We start from the raw sequence: 20,475 nt of genomic DNA, 5'->3' as shown, positions 1-20,475 counted from the left end.
TGACATAATTTACTTATATACTGTAAAGATATTAACTTTTTTTTTTAAATTTGACTTTAAAAAAAATTTTTTTTAAAAGTGGGCGTGGTCGTTTTCCAAGTTTGCTAATTTTTATTAAGCATACATATAATAGGAGTAACGTTCCTGCCAAATTTCATCATGACATCTTCAACGACTGCCAAATTACAGCTTGCAAAATTTCTCAATTACCTTCTTTTAAAAGTGGGTGGTGCCACGCCCATTGTCCAAAATTTTACTAATTTTCTATTCTGCGTCATAAGTTTAACTCACTTACCAAGTTTCATCGCTTTATCCGTCTTTGGTGATGAATTATCGCACTTTTTCGATTTTTCGAAATTTTCGATATCGAAAAAGTGGGCGTGGTTATAGTTTGATATCGTTCATTTTAAATAGCGATCTGAGATGAGTGCGCAGGAACCTACATACCAAATTTCATCAAGATACCTCAAAATTTACTCAAGTCATCGGGTTAACGGACGGACGGACGGACATGGCTCAACCAAATTTTTTTTCGACACTGATGATTTTGATATATGGAAGTCTATATCTATCTCGATTCCTTTATACTTGTACAACCAACCGTTATCCAATCAAAGTTAATATACTCTGTGAGCTCTGCTCAACTGAGTATAAAAAATAAGGCGCCATAACCTCCGAATAGCTTTTAGATCGATCTTCTCTTCCAATTTGCGGCATGCTCCTTTTAATTTTTCCTACAAATTGTCGGGACCGGACCTAGTTGTTTTATACCAACTCCGAACGGCATTTGCAAGGTAGATGAATTTTCACTGAGAAGCTTTTCATGGCAGAAACTTTTTTCTAATGAAAAAGTTTTTTCTGGGGCTTGAACCCAGGATCTTCGGTGTGGTAGGTTGAGCACGCTGCCACCACACCACGGCGGCCTCCAAACAAGTGAGCTTGTGTAAAAAGCAAAAATTATTTATTTCATTAAACGAAATTCTTATCTTGGCGATAGGACTCAAGCAGTATGTATAGATGGTGAAAAGTCTGACTTCCTACATGTCTTAAGAGGCGTCCCTCAAGGCTCTATCCAGGGTCCTCTGTTATTTGTTCTGTATATCAATGACTTACCCGATGTCCTTAAGTATTGTAATGTTCATATCTACGCTGATGATGTGCAATTGTTTACGTGTTGTCCTCGTGATCAAACTAGCTTGTGCATAAGTAACTTAAACCACGATTTGAATCAAATATTTTCATGGGCTAATATGAATGGCTTATGTATAAACCCGAATAAGTCAAAAAGTATTGTTATTCATAGAAGGTCTTTTCGCACTAATGATTTAGAGAATGTAGTGTTCGACAATTCCGTTATAGAATACGTAGATACGGCGAAAAACTTAGGTGTAATTTTTAACAAAACATTGACATGGAAAGACCATATTTTTAGTGTTTTTAGGTTGGAAAAGTGTATGGAATGCTATATATATACACTATGGTTAACACAGTCTTTCACGCCTTTGCACATAAGACTACTTCTGGCTAAGGCGTACTTAATACCTACGCTACTCCATGGTTGTGTGATTTACTCAAAATGTGACTATCTGTGCAAGAACAAACTAAATGTTGTTTACAACAACATTGCTAGACATGTTTATGGGTTGAAAAGACTTGGCCACGTATCACAACATGCTGAAAGGTTGCTAAACATTTATTTCGAAAATCTTTTAAAAGTCAAAACACTGTCCTTCCTCCATAAATTGATACACACGAAGGAACCTGACTATCTATATCGTAAGCTTATTTTTCTGCAATCATCAAGATCGGTGCTTCTTCTTAAGCACATTAGATACCGCATGCTAACCTCTCAGCGCCAATTCTTTATTACTGCAATACGTATTTGGAACTCCCTACCTACAAGTCTTCGGCTCTAAAGTAATGCTCTGCACTTCAAAAAAGAGCTAACATCATTTTTTAACGACTCTTAAACTGGATCTCAAATTGTTGTTGTTAAAATGTTCATTTCTAAGTCCTTTCCTTTCTCTGTGTCTTCTTCCTTTATTTGTTAAATACTATTCGATCTATAACCAGCCAAAGGTTATCATCACTACTGCTGTCTTTTAATATTTATTAATTACTTTTTTTTAGTTTTAAGATTTACATTTACATACATAAATACTTCACTATTATCTGTTATATTTAATTTAATTTGATTAATCTAATTTATTATTATTATAAATGTTCAATTTTTATAGCTCATGCTATTGATGACTAGCACTGTTAAATAATTTGCCAAAATTGTTGTGCTAGGAACAAATTTTCAAATAAATACATACATACATACAAATTGTGACTCCATTAAGTTTCTGTGTGAAATTGGTATAATGGAGTAAAATATCTTGGTTTTGGGACTTTATTGTCAATGTAACAATTGATAATCAGAAATAAATTAATTTGATAATTTATAAAAAACAGCAAAACACCAAAAACTTATTTCCTTCATAAAAAAAATGTGACCAAGCTTTTAAATGAAGTTGGCATTAAGACCATATTTAATTTATATTTTCAAGTAACACTGTTGAAAGGGACAACGGGGGGATTATAATGATAGCACATTACGTTAAATGCCGTTAGTATAAATTTGACTAAGTGTCAAAATTACCAAGGAGGCTGCCTCGGGAGCAATTTTATTTATGGTTAGTGTGTGATTGAGTGATATGAGAAAAGAGAGTGAAGGGAAAGGAGACTGAATTGCCCCCTCTGTGTGACGTGAACTTATTAGGAGCCGGTTTTTCAGTGCAAGTTTAAACTCCAATTACAGTCGACCATATACAGTTTAGCAGTAACTTAGTAAAAAAAATAAAGTAAAATCTTACATATTATGGAGTGGCAAAGTTTACAAAGTTGACCAAAAATATTATTTCATTTGTAAATTACATATTGCTAAATAAAGCTTGAAGCTAAATTTTGCATTCCAAACACTAAAATTTGTTTCGAATGTCATGTCTAAGCATTTCTCACTTGTGAACAAAATACTAGACTTTGTAAACTAAACATAATGGCATGAAAGAGCTTTGAAAATACATATTTTTTGTTGTTGATTTCTCCCATACTTGAATGCTGCTTACAAGCAAATTACTTTATTCATTACAATCTTAAAACATTGTCTATGTCAATTTCTGTTTCGAAACTCAACACTCAACTCAGATGAATTTCGAAAATCACTGTTTTCATACACCAATACACTTTACTTATGCATTGAACAAGCTAGACTATGCCGAAAAAAATTGAAAAAGTCGCCCCTAAATTTTTGAAGGGTTTTGGAAATTTGTGTGATCCTTGCAAATATAACATGATCTTCTGTTTTTGACTGTTTTTGTTGGGATCAAAAAAGTATCCGCTACCCTCTTAGCATAAGCTTTAAATTAAGGGGCGGTTTTTTGCAACTATTTTATTTCGTACCAGTCCAGTGTATTATCTCCCATTTAGTTGTCTTTCGCACAAAATCTTTTATCTTACCCTTTGCCTTCTTATACACACAGTATGTATCGAATGAATTATCACACATCCACCTTCTTCTGCTGTGCTGGAATATCTTTAAATGGTCTCTATCAAAACACTCTTCGCTAAGCTTGTACAAGGTTTTTTTTTCTTTTCGAAAGTTTATCGATTGCAATCACTGGTTTGTTTTTTGTTCGTTGCAGTTTTCTCAGTCCAATTCTCTTCTATTCCTTTCATTTTTTCGTCACTATGCACTGTGGTCCAGTTATTCCCTTTTACCAAACAAATAACCAATTTGATGCACATGCAAAAGTGTATGTGCTTTTATTCAAATTTTTATTTACTCTTACTACATACCCGTACAAACATTCATAATTTCCTTTTCATTTGCAAATATCTAACAACTTTTTTGTATTTTTGTTTGTTTCTTTCTATGTTTTTTGTCTTTGTGTGTTTGCAGTAAGGAAAGATCTTGAGTTACGTCTGCAGTTCAGATTTTTTAATAAGAATTCAATAAACAAAATATGAATTACTTTAAAAAGATATATATATATATATATATATACAATATATAAAACATATACATATGTATAATGAATGATGATGCAAAAGAAAATGAATAAATGAATAAATAACAAGTAAAAACGGCACTGTCTTCGGCTGTGCCGAAGACTTCATACCTTTCATGAATGGGGCTGAACAATAATCTTATCCCGCTCGTAATCTCCGAATAATCGGATGTATAAGATAAGAAATATATAGTGAACAGATCTACATACCTTAACGATTTTTAAGATAAATATAAAATAAAAAACAGGTAGGCACTTTGTGTGAGGATGCAAAGTTTCAGGTTTTTTGTGGTCTGCGTGTAAAAACTATGACTACGAATCACGTATTTCAAAAATATATGACGTAAACGTAACTATTTGATGAAATTTGATGAATTTTGAAGCTTCTAGCCGTAAAAATGGGGCAAAAATTAGAGTTTATATGGGGTATATAATATATATACCACCGATCTCTATGATTTTTTCAGACAACAATATATGCTATATACGTAAGCATTCGTTGAAATTTGAAGCCTCTAGCTCTTAAAATAGGGCAGTAATTACGAAAAGTTCCTTATCTGAACAATCGGTTGTGGGGGATATACACTATATATACGACCGATCTCATCAATTTTTTCAGGCAACAATACGTGCAATATACGAAAGTATATGGTGAAGTTTGAAGCTTCAATCTGTTAAATTGGGTAAGATATTACAAAAATCCTCTTTTTCTGAAAAATCGGTTGTATGGAGGATATATGCTATAGTGGTCCGATCCGGTCGGTTCCGACAAATGTCTAATCGGACACCCAAATACACCCGCTCACCAAATTTTATCAAGATATCTCAAAAATTGAGGGACTAGTTTGCATACAAACAGACAGACGGACAGACAGACATGGCTAAATCAACTCAGCTCTTCAACCTGATTATTTCGGTATACTTAATGGTGGGTCTATCTATTTTCCTTTAAGGACTTACAATTTTCGGTTTCGTGACGAAATTAATGTACCATTTCATTTTCATGAAAGGTATAAAAACATAAAAACACTATTTACTAAATATTTAACGCACTCGTAAGTTAAGACACAAAATAAGCAGAAGAAATTTTGGAAATAAAAATAAAAATATTTGGCATAACTAGAAATAAAAAAAAAAATAAATAAGTCGCACGAATATCGAAAATGAGTTGCTAGAACGCAAAGAAAGGCCCTGGCTTGATCTGACTTAAAGCAATATTGCAAAAATTCGAAAATACGAAATAAGCAGCTCGCGAAATGCCTCTAGCGCCAAAGAAAATCACAACAATTTTGATTTTGATTTGACATTTTTGAATTGCGGTGTTGACACTTTATGCAAACGTGATTTTTGGAAAGATAATTAAATAATTCATTAAATACAGTCGGAAAAATAAACACAAATACCCCATGAAAATGTATCGAAGACATTTATAAACATCTCGCCCAAAAAAAAAGTAGCAACTACCTCACAGTTTACATCGAGTAAATGCCTAAAACATAACGAGTGACGGCTCTTATTATATCTATCCTCTTTGCTTTTATAACCAAATCCAGTTAGAGGTACCTTTAGTAAGCTTATAATAATTTTTCGTTTTTTTATAGTTTTATAGAAACGCTGCCATAATATTTTTTGATCGCTGCATGCATGATTTTGTTATATATTATTTTCTCTTATCACATTTGTTAAAAATTTTTTGCTTACTTACTAGAAGCATGTGCACATATATAACTTATTATCATAAATATTTACTGAATACACAAATAATAAAGTCGTGACAGAGAAGTTAATCACTTAAAAAAAATCTGGTAAAATCAGTCGAATTACAGGTTAATTCAACCGAGATTTCTGTAAACTTTTAATTCGACGAAAATGGCTGTGAAATCAATTTCGCAAAAATTGTTGATTCTGATTTAACCTTTTTAATCGCCTAATCAAATATTCTATAGCTCTATTAATTTAACAATTATTACGCCACCTAAGTATACCAATGAAAACTGTTAAAACAACCGATTTTTTTTACACTAGAATAACAGTGAAAGCTGTTTATATGACAGAGATTTCTGCGGCACTATGGTCATAAGCACTAACTTGAAAGCACAGTGAACGTAAGCTTTTCTAAAAAATTAGCAGATGTATTTGCATATTATTGGCAGTCATTCACTGTTGAAAGGACCAATTGCATAAGTTGTTTTAACTGAAAAATCAGTTAGACTGATTGAGAATCTGTCATTTATACACTTGAGACCACTTGATAAATTTTACCGAATGATTATTAATTGAAGAACAAAAAATCCGCTAAATTGATTTTAGTGGCGTAAATCAACTCCAAACAGTCATAATAAATTAAATTATACACTACGGTGTTGTTTGAAAAAAACTATTTTTTTTCTTTGAACTTAATTTTTCGCTATTTGAAAAATCTAATAATAGTAAAAATTTAAAAAATGGAGTATTCAAATACTATACTATACTTAAAAATCTCATCTTGCTATGAAAACCCCCGATTTGGGACTACAAACCTATTTCTTTAGAATATTTCGTTAACCTTTTGAGAATTGCAAGTATACTAAATTACTGAAGAAATAAACGAAAGACAAAATGTTCATAGTTTATACCATTTAAAAGAGAAATTTTAAAAACGTGCTTTTAACAGATCTAGATTATATTCGCAAATTAATTCCACATGTTTAAAATCCACAAAAAATGCCTTAAACGGGAAACAAAGGGACTTTCGGGTCTCCTAGTTCGACTAACTCGTTTATCTAGCTATACTTCAATGGCGATCCAACTCGGTCCCGACAATATAATTTTTTGTTCGTATATCAGAATAGATTTGCTAAGATATTTTCAATCCAATTACAACCGAGTTCAGCAGTGATTCCTACGGGTCAGCTCGGTGTTTTAAGTCACGAAATTCTGGCTCTTTATTTGCGAGCCGAATTTTTTAAAGTGCTCATTAAAGAATGGAAAGACTTCAGTGCAAAAATGTCTGCTTTCTCTACCGAACGCTCTTTTGATAATACAGTTTTTCTATTGACTAAATAAAGAAGGACACACAAGAAAAACTATAACTAAAAGCCTTGCGCGAGAAATCAAGCCGCATCCTAGCCGCTAAAATAAGTGTGACTTGATAAACTTTTGCTATGAGAACTGATGGCTCATTTTTATACTATCGTTCCAGTGTCCTTCAAAAAGAAAGAACTTAATATAATAATGTAGTGGTGCAATAAACAAAAAATTATTAATTCAATTTTGATGGGCCAATACTTAAGGCGACAAAAAAAAAAAACAAGTTTTCCTTTTCCCCTACACGTTTTGGTGCTATTCGCACCTTCCTCAGGGAGTCTTCGTTATGTGAAAGTGAATAAAATCTGCTGTTAACTTTTGGGTAGTAAAGGAGTAGGCGTAGAAAGCAGATTGTTTACACATTTGGCTTAGAAATTTGTCATCTTAACGACTTGATTATTTTCTAACGGTGTAGCACTTCTTTAAGCGATTGTTAACATTAAACACATAACTAATATTATACTATGCCACATAACTTAATACAACATAAGCAAGCAAAAAAAATATATATGTATATTACAAATACTACAAAAATATTTTGTTTAATTTCTTATTCAGGAAGAAAACTGCGATTTAAATTATTAAGTGAAATATTAACGATACTCAAAAAATATATAAAGAAAAACTTCAGATGAAATAGCCAACCCACAAAATTAACACAGCCACAACAGATATAATAAAACTATCACTCACTGCAGTCAAACATTAAAAAATTTAAACAACGCAAAATTCGAATCAAATATATATAAACATAATTTTATTATTTTACAAATAATTTTATAAAACAGTAAAATCATATATTAGTACATAACAAGCTATACAATACTTCAACAAAGTAGCAATGGAAAGTAATAAAAAGAAAAATATTATAAAAAATCTATAAAATTAAAATGAATATAAACCTTCGTGAAAAACAGGTGTGAAATTAAAGTACAGATCCCTACCCCAAAGCAAATCTGACTGCTAAAATGTACACACTTATACACTTTGCATTCTTGATCGACGCGGATGTGGAGAGTCAATTAAAAGTTCGTAATATATTTTTAAATGTTTGATGTTGCATTTGCGTTTGTGCTTTAATTTTGTAACACTATTCGACTAAAATCTTTCAAATTGATGTTTGAGAATCTATTAATGCTTAAGTTTCATTTAACATTTTTATATTTTAAGATTTTTATTTAATTCAATTTATTTTAATTCAAATTCTATTGTATTGTATTTGTATATTAACATCTGTCTTAAGCATTTCAATTTTCGAAGTTAAATTCGGAAGTCAACACTGAGTTCATGAAGTTCCTCTTTTTTAATCAACGTTGGACTTAAGTCATTATTCGTTAGCTGAAATGAAAAAAATGCTACAGAATGCGCCGAAATTTAACAAAAACGCCATTGCAATTATACCCTACAATCCGATCTTGCCTTTAGAAAATTAAACAAATCCTTAAAAATTAATAACAAATATGAAACCCTGCTGATGCTCTGTTATTACTAAATACAAAAATAAACCCAAAAACCGCCTGCAATTTATTGTCGTTAGTTGTTGTTTAACTAAAATTTGCTTACCTTTTTAAACCATATGTTATTTGTCTGTATGTTTGACTAATCAATGTTTTTGTTTTCTTGTTTTTTTCTCTTTCTCTCTTCCACGTGTTTTTATCTACTTTCAGTACGTGTAAATCGCCTGAATCAACGTAAATAAATTGTGTGAACCAATACACCAAGAACACACCAACAAAACAAACCAACCAATTGTTGTTCGCTTTATTTTAAAAACCAAACCGAAAATCCGCTACAGTACATGCTAATAATATTATTGTGTTTTTTATATTCAAAAAAAAAAAAAAAAAAAACAAAGAAAATTGTAAACCTTAATAATAATGTTTGAATTGTTGTACGAATGCTTGTAAATCATGTTAAAGCAAAAATATATGTATAAGTATATATCGAACAATAACACACACCTCGCTCTACTACTTAATATATATCAACTTTAATATCACCGCCTACTACCTACAACAACACTACTGATCGCAGTCGAAAAAATTGCAAGTGCGTTTGAAATCAAGCAAAGAAAAGTCCCATTGAATGTTATTGTTTAGAAAAGTACGTATTTAAAAAATTCGAAGTTATTTATACATTTGTTTTAAGATTTTCAGTTTAGTTTCAATTTTAACATTATAGATTAAAATATAAATATCTTTGTATGCGTTTTTGGAAAGTACAAAACAACTATTTAAGTTAACCAAAAAAATGTCCAATGTAGGTATATCTATTTAAAGCTCCAACACTTTTTGTTTATGAGGTTGATTAAATAGTGTATTGTCTTTATGTGCTTTCGAAGTAAATCTCTTGATAATCGAATAATCGATTGGTCGATTAGAAAAAGTTATTTAGTAAAATAATCGATTATCATCATCATGACTAGTTGTTTGAATTCGAATAGTGACTATTCAAGACCAGACGACTAGTTGAGAAATTGATTCTGAACAAGAGGTATATATATTGCTTATCTAATGTGTATATGTACGTACGTACAATTAAATCATACTCATAGCGACATACATATATTTTAGCCTAAGTTAATCACCCTTCATTTCGAATCTGGAATACATCGTTACGTTACCATTAAGTTGCAATATTTAATATGCTCAACCTCCCATTTTCAACAATAATTTATGTAAGAACACTATACATCAATTCAATAATTTTTTTTATTTTTTTTTTTGGGTTTTGGATCAAACGAATTTTTTTTAAATTTAATATTTTAGCTACCTCTTAAGTGCTAACTTATACGAACAATCTTTAAACAAAAGGAAAAAAATACGGTTTTGTGAGATATTTTAAAATATTCTACAAATTTAAGTTTTATCATTATACCCCAACTGGGTATTACAGGTATTTTATTTGTTTATTTCTAAAAACACTTAAACAAATTGCAAAGCTTAAATTACCTTAGCATATAGCAATTTGACCAATGTAAATGGAAAACGATTTCAAGATTTTACTTAAAGGATGAAGGGCTTTCATTCTAAATTGTAATTATTGCTTCCCAAAAATGCTTTTGTACAGTGTTATTTAGTAAGCACGTGTTATAAGTGCAAGGAAATTTATAAAGTATTTTATAAAGTATTTGCAATAATACATTAACTCATACGTAGTGCGTATTCATCAATAAACCTATATATGTATTTCTTTTGAATATGTGTATGAAACGCATGTACAGTGGTGCTCAGCCGAAGAGCTCAATTTGGCTTTTTTTTAGTATTATTCAGCCCTATTCTGCATTTCGACTTGGATTGGAATTTTTTCGATTTGGCAATTTTGGTATTCTGTGTTCCAATCTCTTTCAATCCAACTTCGAATCGTTCGATTTTTTGTATTCTGCATTTCGATCGTAGTTCCGTTTTTCTAAGTTGCAAATTAGTTGGCGGCAAAATATTTTCTTTTTATTTTTTTTATTAATTTATAACAGAATTTTAACAAAAATGTATGTAAAACTTGTTAAGAAACGTAGAAGGCTTGATGATGATTGTTTTTTATATGTTTCCAGGTCAAAAACAACATGTCGATGTCGAAGTCCTTGGACGTATTTGCCCCGCAAAAGTATCTAACACATACTTGAAAGCATCCTAGTTAAGTCGAAAGTTTTTTTTGAACCTAGATAAGAAAATATGTCATTAAACTTTACCACTTTTAAGTTCAATTTCTTACAATTCGTCACTCATCTCAAATAGATTACACAAATCTCGCAGTATTTGCCTTTCCATTCTCGCCTGGGCATTTTGGTATGCGTTGCTTTCCAACTCCACAAATAACGCCGCGGCTATTGATTCCAATATAATAGACAGCTATAATTTGTGTCTGTTGTTGTTGTTGTAGCGATTAGGTTACTCCCCGAAGGCTTTGGGGAGTGTTATCGATGTGATGGCCTTTTGTCGGATACAGATCCGATACGCTCCGGTAACACAGCACCATTAAGGTGCTGGCCCGACCATCTCGGGAACGATTTATTTGTGTCTGTTCGTTGGGTCCAGTTATATGCTAAAGCAAGCTGCCGGCGTAGAGGAAGGTGAAGCGAAAACGTAAACAATCCTTGCGGAAAGAATAAATAAACCTTTATAAAGTAATTTAGGCCAGTGCAATGAAATTAGCATCCTTAATATTCAGAAAATGTCAACTATATTCGTGCAGGAATCCGTTTTAACAAAACTCGGTTGCCACGGCAGGGAATTGGTCAAAAGAACGACAAAAACACACTTACAATTATGAAAGCACTTCACTCAAAAAAATATAACACTGCGGCAATATATTCTATTGCTTTTTTTTTGTACAAAATGGCGTGGACAATAAAATATAAACGTTTTTCAGTGTTTTTTTACAAATTTTCTTTAATTTATTTTGTTCCAATGTTCACACATTCCGTACCAATAGCTGATTTCGAAAAATCATTTGCTCTTCCTCTTCTCTTTACGATTCCGTCGTAATGCAGAATACCAAACTTCGATTAAAGCGGAGCGTAGAACGGGAACGTAATCGAAATGCAGAATAGGGGTGATTAACTGTTTGTTCACCACTTTTTTCTTGAATTTGAATTAAAATATATACAATACCATAAGACCCACTAGCAGAACGATAAGTTAACTTTTAAACTCAGAGTTTACCTGACATGGGGGGTTAAACTCATACATTTTTTACATTTACTCTGAGCTAAAAACATAATTTTCCTTTCATAGTGTACTATACTAAGTGTGTCAACTAAGCGATAAACGTCAAATTTAGCCTCGCTCACCTGATGCAAATCTCAGGTCTAGAGTTGCATTTGTGTTACGTAAGACTATTTTAAGCTGAGTTGCATTTGATAGTCTGAAAAAAATTTAGTAGTACTTAAAAATTAAAAAGTTTAATAAATTACCGCGGAAATATAAATAATGGAAGATATGTGAAATGATGGCTTCAAAGCACAAAAAATTGCAGGAAGTTCCATTGATATGTTATGGGCCTGCCAAAGCGTCAGATCGAAGCAACACCACCAAAGCGTATCTGTAAATCAGCCTTAACTTATGGCACTGTGAAAGGCCCCCGCAAAAAAAACGGTGCTGCGAGTGTAGAAATAAACCAAATTATGAAATACGCTTCTGCAATAATATAGTTGTTTTTTTTATTTAAAAATGCTGTTACCACATTCTTGTATTAAACAAATTTAATAGAGTCGGGTATAGAAAATATAGAAAACCTAGAAAATAGCTTACCCATATCATTTGTTGTTGCGTTTAAAAAGTTTTTTAACAACTACTTGAAAAACTCTACGTTTTCTATGCTTTTAAGACTTAGAGAAGTAACCTCAGGTAATAAATTAAATTTTGATGAAAATCTCTAGTTCTGAACTGGAAAGTTTTCACCATGATATAAAATTAAAATGTTGCGGAACACGGCAACGCTTTTGTGACTACATAAACCCTGTTTCAATCTTTCCCTGCCCCTACACAGAACCCCAATCGACTGTTTTCAACCGAAGATTTTCCCGTTATGACAACTTAGTCGAGTGCCTTTCTGACAGTCAACACACTTGTACTTAACCACAATGTTGCCGTTCTGCAAGGGGTCTAACATGCCAACCTAATATAAACGCACACAAGTCATTTTCTGTTAAAAATGTCTCATGCACATACAACTTGTATGAGAGCAACCGAAATTGAATTTGCTGCGTGAAAACCATTTCCAGTTTTTGTTCAGTGTAACATTTCGGTTTGACGTTTGCATACATGTTTTACATTATCGCAACGCATAACTATTTCGGTTGGGGCAAAAAAAGGCGTTGCATGTAAGAATGTAAGTTCAGTGCTTAATAAAAAAAATTCACAGAAATCTAAAAAAATAAAAAATGAATCTTCAAGTCTTATAACTATTTAAAAAACCTTTTCTCAGTACTCAACTTTTTATAGCCCATTCAGTGGAGTTTGAAATTTGCCTTTCTTCTGTTAAACGAATAAACAATAACTATTTTCATATGGAAGAAAATTAACTAAAGTGTGCTATTATGGTGAACACCACTGTATATAGTATGTATGTAAGTTTAAATTTTCAAGTATGATATAAAAAGATATACCTTATCTATAATAGAATTTTATTTTTAATTTCAATGAAGATTGAAAACTTTTTAATTGGACAGCAGACGAGTATAAATAGCCTATTAAATGTTTATTGAAGTATATCTTATTGAACTTGTCTATCAGATATTATTATTTTTTTGTGTCCATGTACGTCACAGTTACTTATTTACTATTTTATTTATTATTTGTAATTGTTTAAAATATCTTATTATAAATTGTATAAAAATGCCCACTAACTTTATATTGCACTTTTCTCAGGTGGACGTAAACGACGTGTGGGCCACTACATAGACAATTATACAGTTGGTGCTTGGCAGTAAATCGGTTATACATACTTACAAATATGAAAGTGTACGTTTGAGCGAAATAAATCGAGCAAATTGAAAAGGCGGAAAAGAAATGCAGCAGGCCGAAGCACTTCCATATCACCACTTCAATACATACATATATGCATATACAAACTGATAATAGGAATTATAATGAAACTGCATATATGTACCTAGTTATATAAATACAAACAAATTCATTATAAAGTTTTTAATAAAACTGTGATTTTTGCCGGCTCAAGGTCCAATGTAATAAAACACTTTTTTAAATACTTCCCAATATATTTCAATCTCCTTCGGAGATCGTCTTCGGGGGCTATAACAATAACAAACAAATATTCACATATAAAACTGAATACAATTGGGATACAATTTTTCCATACATACATACATTAATTATCTTGTCCGATACACGGCGCTTGTTAATTCGCCATGCAGTTCAGAACTAATAACAAATAAAGAAATAAATAACAAATTCAGACAAACATAATGTAATATATAAGATTACATGTGCGGGAAATGAAAATAATAACTGTGAAAAAGAATATGTGGGTACAACAAAGAACAAATTAAAAACAAGAATAGCAGGACACAGATCGGATATTAAATGTAGATCATCTGGCAACATTCATAAAACAGCACTTGCGGCCCACTGTACAGAGAACGGACACCAACCAGATTTTAAAGCGGTGAGCATACTAGAGCAGGAGACAAATTATAGCAAAAGGTTTACGTTAGAAATGCTACACATAGCAAATACATCACCAAGCAAACACATGTATTCGTTTTTAGTTATAAATGTTATCATATTAAAATTTTGTTTGCAATTATTATTATAATATGCATTAAGTAAGCCTGTTCACCTACATACATACATGTTGGTATTGTATACGAATGACGAAAGAGAAGTATATTGCAGTTCAAAGAAAATCACATACATATAGAGCCCCGCAATTATAAATCCAATCATAGAGTCTCTTTTCTGGTTAAAGAATGATACCCTATTAAAACTCCATTTTGTAATCATATTTTAGTCTTCTTCGACTCGTATTTATAATCAATTTGTGATTGCTATATATTTTGTTATTGTATCTTCAATACATCGCTTCGAAAGTACACGAGGTAGTCACTGGAAGTAACTTAATCGCGAAGTGATTAATCACTCTTTAGCAATCAAAAGGGGTCGAAAACGATTTAATAAGGCATTGTTTGTTAAAAATAATCCTCCATGTGCTTATTTGCGCTCAACTCTACGCAACTCAGTACATACGCAACTCTACGTAACTTAGTACAACTAAGAAAATTTTTTTTTGTTTTTCTTCGATAGTGTCTTGAATGTCAGACATATGAAGCTTTCCCGGTTTTGTTGTTGTTGTTGGTGCGATCACTCACATATTGTCCTCAATATCCTCTAACGGAAGTCTAAGAAAAATTGTAGTTTCAACAGGGTTGGACCAAAGACATATGAGCATAAGGGTGTTGATTCCACATTGCAATTCAAAAGATGGGTGATGTCATGTGGGGGCACGTTACAAGCGGGATATACATTGTGAAGGTGTGGGTGATTCTGGATAAGTGAGAGTTTAACCTATTAGCAGTATCCATATCGAAGTTTTGCCAGAGTGACGCACATACCCTTGGGGAGAGTGCTTTTCACTACTTCGAGTTTCGGGCATTTGCCATTGAGAACGGGATTCTCCGGGCAGTTATTGGCATAGTAATTTGCAAAATCTTTGTGCATGTCTCTGCGGGCCTTTTTATGCTTTGTTTTTGTTTTTTTTTTTTTTTGAACGGCAGAGTTCTTTTAGTTTAGAAATCACTAATTTAATGCCCAACCGTTGTATTATCACGTTTGTCAGTTGCACAGTCCAAAAAACTTCACTCCCTGAACGATTAAGGCGTGTTGCGAATGTGGGCTCCGGAGCTAGCACAACTGCTTAAGAAAGGATTTTCTCAACCTTCCGGTTATGTGGATTTTAGACATCATTTACTTCTGATATGCCTACTGTGGAAAATATTCCAATCCCATTAACCTGTTTGAGTCCCATTAACCGTAATCGTACATAGATGATCAAATTTTCATTACATTGTATGTCGATTCTTCAAACATTTAGTAAATGAGCTATTCGGTTTAAATCCATAAGTAGTCCTTTTTCGTTGTTTGCTTATAAGCATCAAAGGAAACATTCGGAGCCATAAAAGAGTCGGAAAGGAGTCCTCAGTGGGAAACGCTTACACCTTTTATAAGCGGAAGACTCATAATTCCAATTATCGGAGTCATAATAGACTCATATATGATCATATTTATGAGTCTCATATTTCTGACTTGTTTTGAAATCATTGCGCTACTAGAATGTTTGAATGGATGATCCTTTCGTCGTATGTATGTATTTAGCCAGGAATATTTACAAATTAAGCTTAGTTTAATGTTCAAGTTGTTTTATTTGTTCAAACAAGTTAATTGTTGTAATTGTAAATTGTTTTTAATTCATATTTCTTAATATTTGTTTTGTTGCATTTTGTGTTCTTAAAACGGCCAACAAAACATGTTTGTAAAACATTAAATTAAATTTATGAAAATTTTTTGTTGTAATTATACTTTAAGTAAACATGAAAGAAAACCTCTTCATATACCCAAGCACCTCCGAAGGGAATGTCAAACTTTACGTTATACGCAAAACGTTCTTTTTGTTGTTGATTTTTTTATGAAAGTATATGTAGTTGAAAGCCGATAAAACGAAAATTGAACAAAATGGGTAATTTTGTGTTCAAATGAACAAATGTGGTAACACTAACTTATACTTTAAAAGAAAAAATTGCGCATTGTGCATAGGGTAAAATGTAGCTTTTTACTCGATTACACAATTTACAAATCTGTACTGCGGTCCTTAGCAAAAAGGTAGTCAACTTCATTTATTTCCTTTTAGGAATTTCGAAGCCAATGCATTTTAGTTAAAAATAAATAGATTAAAAATCTAAAATTTTCGAAAGAGCTTCAAATGTTTTAGCGAACACAAGCGAGAGTTTCGAAACTATGAATTGAGCGCAAATAATTATTATACTAGCTGACGACCTCTGGTCTAAACTTATCTAGCTTACTAGAGCTACACTAGAAATGCCCTCAAGAGCTTCGTAGAGCGTCGAAATTTCTTTCGGCTTTCACCTACATGTCGTGCTAGCGCAGCGACTTTTTTCAGTAGAGCAAGATGTGAATCAGCTTTCGCTTGAACTTCTGGCATAAATGGTATGCTCAAAATTTGTTCAACATTCTCTTGTGCACACACACACACTACTACAAAAAATCGTGTGTTTGTATTCAAAGCTCTGTTGGCTTCACACATCACTGATTTAAATCATTAGATAATATTTCTATGCCATTGGCGGTGAAAATGGTCTCGCTTTATATTAATTTGCAACTAGTTCTCAGCTAGTGCTATAGCGAACAGGTGTAAGGTACCAACAGCTGGTTGTAGACGAACTATCATAGTTAGCCGATGCTTTGAAGTAAGTACGAAAAATGACGCTGAAGATGACACTACACCGAAAACCAAACCAGATTGGACAAGGTATGATGGAAAATTGTTCCATTGTATGTACATCATTTTTAAGTGTCTACTAAACGCAAAAAGACATATGTTCGAAGAGTGGTATATATGTAAATGTGAAAAGGTGCAACAAATCAATAAATTTGCAGCTTTAAAAAGTAGAAGGCAAAAAATCCAAAAATCTGAATTTTGTGCAGAGAAGTAAAACTATAGAGAATCGCCAACGACGGACAGCAATAGCAATTGTCAAACTGAAGATTTGCAAAAAACGCGGTGTTTTCGTTAACGTTTCACAAAAATGTGACTGAAAACGTAAAAAAATAGTTAAATTGTTATTATATAAAAATACAATTTTTCTAGCGTTGGAATTGATGAATTTCATGCCACATTTGCCCAATGTTAATTACCTACCCGCGATTTGATGGTTTACTGTTTCCCACTATTCGTTCTGTTGGTGGTTCTCTATTGTCATATGTTCTCTGATTTTGGAATGCTTTATAGAAATATTTTTTTTATTAATTGGCTGTACATGGAGGATTTAATTTTCAATAACATGGCACCCAAATGCATGCTTATCTATGGCTTTAATGTATATTAGCACATACTGCAATAAGGGTAATCACAATTTCGTGTTATGCAGGGTTTTACCCCGTCTGTTAATTTTAACCCACTCAAACCCTGTCAACTGCCTATGTTTGCAAATTCCTCACGAGTTGACAAACACGATCTACATAGCGGTATTAGTTCTTACGCGTTAAGCTGGTGTAATACCTGGCCAATGATGCCAGATATTAATTTTGTCACCCAACTGTGATTACCCCAAGTATAAATAATTAGAAAAGAAAAAGACATTTATGCAAATCATAGATACATTTTGGCTATGTATCTTTAAATGTCTACGGATTTCAAATTAAAAAAAAACATATATGTTTTGGATAAATTCTTCAGAGATTCAAATAAACCGAATATTCATCAACATAGCTTTTATATGGCGTTACACGTATTTAAGATTGCGCAACAAAACTTGAACCACAGAAAGACAAACGCACGCTTTCCAGCTCACACATATATATTTATGCATATATCCGATTACACAAACAGCACAGAATATTTTGTAATTTGCTTGCAAATAATTACATGCTTATATACATATAGCTCACAATTAATATTCACCATTTTACATACAAACATACGAAAACAAATTTTGCTTATCAATCGATTTACTTAGATAACGCGAATAAGCAAAGAAAGAAAAAAAAAAAAAAAATTAAACAATTTAAACATAATGCTTAATACGTTTATCAAAAAAGGCAAACACAAACATTTTTTTTACAATGGATCGTTTCAAATTGCATATTAAATAAATTATATTAAATTTGAATTATGTTTGAATTTATGATTTTACTATTTTATGCAAGTTTGTAAAGTACTATAATAATAGAAACTTTATATATAAATACATATATATATATGTATATTTAATAATGAATGCTTATAAATTAATGAAGAATGTAAAATTCAAAAAAAAAAAAAATATTGAATAAAAAAGTTAAAAAAGTAAAAGTATATGAAGATTTGGTTTTGATTTCCGTGTGGTGCAATTAATATAAAAAAAATGTATAAAAAAGGTTTAGAGCGCCAAATCCGAATTGGAATACAAACCGATACTCACGTACATTAGACTGGGTGGAAAGTCCAAATTCCGCCCCTAAATTTTAAACTTCTACCGATTTCACACAGAAACTTAATCGAATCACAATTTTGTTTAATGAAATAATTAAGTTTTTCTTTTCCCACAGGGCCACTTGCTTCCTACAGAGAACATCTGTCACATGTTGTTATTGTTGTTGTTGTTGTAGCGATAAGGACACTCCCCGAAGGCCTTGGGGAGTTGTGTCGATGTTTATGTCCTTCGCCGGACGCAGATCCGGTACGTTCCGGTACCAAGCCCGACCATCTCGGGAACGATTTGTTATGACCATGGTGCAATTATATGGTTGGCTCATATCTACAGCAATAACATATCTTTGCACAGATTGTCAAAATATGCGTGTTGGTTTGAGGCGAATGAAATGGAGAGGAAACATACAAATTTGCAATTCTTCCTGTGTTGTGGAAAAATAATGCATTAAATTATGTGAGTTTACTAAAAAAATAACTTGAAGTGATTTGAAACTATGTTTTTTATAAAAAAATTTAGCACCACGGCAGTAAATAATTGTCAATGTGTTGATTACATTTTGCGTTTGCTGACGAGATGAGCCAACCATGTAATTGAGCCATGATCTGTCAGCAGCCCTAGAAATTTATTACGCTTTTAGAAAAATATGTGCCTATTTTTCAAAAAGCCATTTTATCTTTTACTTAAAATGCAGCAAAAATAAAATGTTTGTTTAATGGTGTGTTCAATTTATACTTATTATTTAAGAATTCATGAGCTTAACACCGGCTTATAATAATTGAATATTCAATTATTATGTTTTTCTAAGAGAAACTGAACAAAAAGAAAGAAACATTTACTGGCATATTGTGATGGTACCATTTCGAAAACCGCCACGTAATCATCATCAGGCAATCACCCCTATTCTGCATTTCGATTACATTCCCGTTCTACGCTCCGCTTAAATCGAAGTTGGGTATTTTGTATTACGACGGAATCGTAATGAGAAGAGGAAGAGCAAATGATTTTTCATTTGTACGGAATGTGTGAACATTGGAACAAAATAAATTAAAGAAAATTTGTAAAAAACACTGAAAAACGTTTATATTTTATTATCCAAGCCATTTTGTACAAAAAAAGGAATAGAATATATTGCCGCAGTGTTACATTTCTTTTAGTGAAGTGCTTTCATAATTGTAAGTGTGTTTTTGTCGTTCTTTTGGCAAATTCCCTGCCGTGGACACCAAGTTTTGTTAGAACGGATTCCTGTACGAATATAGTTGACATTTTCTGAATTTTATGGATGCTAATTTCATTGCAGTGGCCTAAAATACTTTATGAATATTTATTTATTCTTTCCGCAATGATTGTTTACGTTTTCGCTTCAACTTCTTCTACTCCGGCAGCTTGCTTTGGCATATAACTAGACCCAACGAACAGACACAAATTATAGCTGTCTATTATAATGGAATCAATAGCCGCGGCATTATTTGTGGAGTTGGAAAGCAACGCATACGAAAATGGCCAGGCGGGAATGGAAAGGCAAATATTGCGAGATTTGTGTAATCCATTTGAGATGAGTGGCGAATTGTAAGAAATTTAACTTAGAAGTGGTAAAGTTTAATGACTTATTTTCTTATTTAGGTTAAAAAAATTTTCGACTTAATAAGGATGCTTTCAAGTATGTGTTAGATACTTTTGCGGGGCAAATACTTC

At 32.2% G+C, this 20,475-nt stretch overlaps 1 long non-coding RNA gene across 1 annotated transcript; it reads left to right on the top strand.

The window, feature by feature from the left end:
• The first annotated feature begins 7,648 nt into the window (after positions 1 to 7,648).
• LOC137237423 (uncharacterized) lies at positions 7,649 to 18,913 on the top strand. Its single transcript, XR_010948949.1, has 4 exons — positions 7,649 to 8,146; positions 8,786 to 9,221; positions 13,487 to 14,243; positions 18,899 to 18,913. It is a non-coding gene; the product is annotated as an uncharacterized lncRNA (long non-coding RNA).
• Positions 18,914 to 20,475: the final 1,562 nt, after the last annotated feature.

Source organism: Eurosta solidaginis, chromosome 1, assembly GCF_040869045.1.
Source record: "Eurosta solidaginis isolate ZX-2024a chromosome 1, ASM4086904v1, whole genome shotgun sequence".
NCBI classification, from domain to species: domain Eukaryota; kingdom Metazoa; phylum Arthropoda; class Insecta; order Diptera; family Tephritidae; genus Eurosta; species Eurosta solidaginis.
This window is presented reverse-complemented; position numbering and strand designations above follow the sequence as displayed.